Source organism: Lissotriton helveticus, chromosome 5_1 (assembly GCF_964261635.1).
Source record: "Lissotriton helveticus chromosome 5_1, aLisHel1.1, whole genome shotgun sequence".
In the NCBI taxonomy this organism is placed as follows: Eukaryota; Metazoa; Chordata; class Amphibia; order Caudata; family Salamandridae; genus Lissotriton; species Lissotriton helveticus.
In genome coordinates, this window is record NC_136065.1 from 1,663,743,270 (window position 1) to 1,663,746,653 (window position 3,384).

The window sequence follows — 3,384 nt, forward strand, 5'->3', positions numbered from 1 at the left end:
TCACAAACACAAAGCACTCCACAACATACGCCCTGCCTACCAGCACACCCACATTCATTTCCAAAAATCTTATAGACACCTCTGCTCTACCAGACTCTCACTAGCACACGTCCCAGGCATGCACAAAAGCAAATCATGGTAGGGTCAGGCCTTCTCAAACTTAGCTCCTAAAGCCTGGAATGACATCCCTCGACACATCATAGACTCCTCCTTTCTTCTTTTGTCCGGTAAGAAAATTAAGACCTAGCAATTTGAATAAGCCCTCCAGGGCTGGCCTCACACTTCTGCCAGGTCATTAGCATGCTAAAACGCAGTGATAACCCCAGACACGAGCTATCGACTTCTAGGAACCGTATTTCAACTCTATTTTGATGATTGAAGATTTCTAAGTACTCTATTGTCGATTTTTATCATTTTTGGTCTTGTCTTAAGTATATAAAAATATTGGATATTTTTATAAACTGGTGTGATGTCCTTTTGTAGTGCTTTCACTGTGTTACTGTTGGTTATGTGCAAATGCTTTAAACAATGCCTCTAAGATAAGCCTGACTGCTGGTGCCAAGCTACTAAGGGGGTGAGCAGGGGTTATTTTAAGAGTGTAACTCCCTTATCCTGACTAGAAGGAAGGGTCACTACTTGGACAAAGGTGGAAACCATTGCCCCCTCGAGGCACGCATTTCGAACAGGGGCAGATTGTTTTAAGTGGTTGAATATATTAAGTGCCCTGTTGTCAACCATAATCAAAGTACAGCTTTAGTCAGACTATATGGAAGCGCTTATTAATTAACATCCCATGCCGGTGGTGGAACTGGGTGGAGTGCTTCCTAAGAAAAATGTTGGCCACTGGCATTTGCATTTTTTTAATACAAATTAACCTCTGCTCCTGTGCAGCACTACATTGCTTTGTAGCTAGAGTTGCACTATAGAAAAGTAGCCCACGTGCTTACATATCAGTGGGATGTGTGCTGGCGCTTCTGGCGTCAGTGGCCTAGTCATTACCAAAGGAAGTGCCCAACCAATACTTACAGCGCCTGCTCCCTTCATTGTGTGACCACAGGCGCATGGCCACCAGGATGCTTCCTGGCAGGCCACTGTATCTGAAAGACTGTAGAACTGAGGTCGAGCCAGTGGGGCTTATTCATCTTATGCAGCTAACAACCAATGACAAAGCCAATAATCCTTGCTTGTTGTAGGTGTAATGTCAGTTGTTGTATATCTAAATGCAATGACAGAAGCAGCAAAATACCAGTCAGGCGGCAAACTATGCTAAGCACAGAGCCCTGGGTTGGTGTATAGTAGTTTGTTCGTAGTTGTAATGTAGTACTGCAAAATGTTATATATTGTTATATATAACAGAAGGAATTGTAAGATGTCATGCTCCAGCCGCATTTTTGCAGTTAGAGGAGGCAAAGCCAAGAAGCCCTTCCCCCTCGAAGGCAGCATTCATCTCTGCAAGCAGTAGAGAGAGCAGGGCTCTGAAGCTCCTCAGACCTATAGGCTGGCTCCAGAGTGCATCGCTACAGCCGTGTCACACGAGCTTGTATCACCTTTCTTGTGACGTGGTTATCTTCTTTTCTCTGATCACTAGACCCACGGCGGGCCAGTGGCGCAATGGATAACGCGTCTGCCTACGGAGCAGAAGATTCCAGGTTCGACTCCTGGCTGGCTCGATAGTGGATATCACTTTTTTCAAACAATAATATAAACATTGCAATGATCTATAAACGTGAGAGAAACCACATCACTCCTCTTAGACCATGAAGTTCCGTCCTGGGTGATATTATAATAAACGGATCTGTAAACTTCGGTACACAAACAGCTAGGCATTTGAATTAAATTACATAATAGGAATTTAACGCCAATATTTTTTTTATTTAAAAGTGGGCCATTCAGAGTTTTCGAGAGGTCTGTTTTTAACTGTAAAACAGATATCTGTCGATTTGCCAAAGGGACCAATATTTTCATGGAACAACAAATGCTAGTGAATTTTTGAAAAAGCACCTTTACCAGCGTGGTCTCGAAGGCACGGGCCTTCATAATGGCTGTCACGGATGCGGCTGCTAGTGACTTATTCCATTGAAACCGGGCAAAATAACGGAGCATCTGAGATACTGGTGCGTGGCAACGATTCTAGAAAAAGAAATAACACATGTATTGTGTCTACGGAACAGTCGTTCTTTCCAGTTGCGATGAATAATGTGCGCAAACACTTGTATTTCCCGCCACACCGCCCTGTGCACTTGCACTGAAGCGGAAAAGAACTAGTCACGTCGCCAGTTCTCTCTGTCCCAATGCTCCCAGTCTCCCCGCTGATTGCTCTTCCAGGCAGAAGGTTGTTAAAGCTCTTCACTCTCCCCATGACGCCTACATTCTGGGAGTTCACCCTGTGCTACTGCAGAGTTCCCCGTTTGACTTTGAATGACATGCTCATGCTAACGCTCCAAAGCTTTCAGTATCACTCTCTACCGATACCCTGGGATAAGCAGCTCCATATTCTCACCTCTCTCTGAGAAGGTCATCGGCGGGCCAGTGGCGCAATGGATAACGCGTCTGCCTACTGAGCAGAAGATTCCAGGTTCGACTCCTGGCTGGCTCGATTCAAGGCTCCTTTTCACATCTTTAAAAGAAGTCACAGTTAATAGTAAAATATAGCCGTATACCTACTGGGCGTTTATGGAAGATTAAACTAATGACACGTTTTCATGTAAATATATCATTAATCATGAGGTACCATAATTTGCTTCCACAGAGAGAACAGCGTTTTAATCGGGAAAGAATCCAACGTGCCCAGGCTCTCATTACTTTTAAAAGAAATCGATACCACAATACAGAAATAGTTGCCTGCGATCGGGCTACCTAGTTACAGCGAGGCAGAGTTTAAAGTGGGATGAAAAAAATGTGGGGTCCCTGAAAGGGGCGCGGCCAATACAATTAGGGCGTGGCTTAAACATGTAAACAGAAATTCCTTTAGAGTGCCACCCTTTGCATAGAATTGCAGTTGGCATAGGTGACAATTGAGCTGTGGGCTTTGAAGCAGAGAAACTCATTTGCAGTACCACAGGGCTCCTTGCCCAGCCCAACACTTTTCAAAATATTCATGAGTTCAGTGGACCACATCGTCCAGACTTGCAACAAAAATATCCTCACATTCGTAACTGATACTGTCCCTCTTGGACAAGCATCAAACACTAGGAACAAGTTCACCACATGCATGACGGTAGTGGCCACCTAGATGAAGTCCAACTGTCTCAAGCTGAACATGGACAAAACTAACGTGCTGGTATTCTTTAAAGATGTTTCAACGTAGGCCAGGGCTAAAAAAATCATAACAAGCATTTGCAACGCGATAGGTCTCACATTAATTAAGTTTGAGCTATTGGCATT

General features: G+C 44.2%; 2 non-coding genes across 2 annotated transcripts; both read left to right on the forward strand.

The window, feature by feature from the left end:
- Window positions 1-1,597: 1,597 nt before the first annotated feature.
- TRNAR-ACG (transfer RNA arginine (anticodon ACG)) lies at window positions 1,598-1,670 on the forward strand. The gene has a single exon. It is a non-coding gene; the product is annotated as a tRNA-Arg (tRNA).
- An 853-nt stretch (window positions 1,671-2,523) lies between these two features.
- Window positions 2,524-2,596, forward strand: TRNAS-ACU (transfer RNA serine (anticodon ACU)). The gene has a single exon. It is a non-coding gene; the product is annotated as a tRNA-Ser (tRNA).
- The last annotated feature ends 788 nt before the right edge of the window (window positions 2,597-3,384 follow it).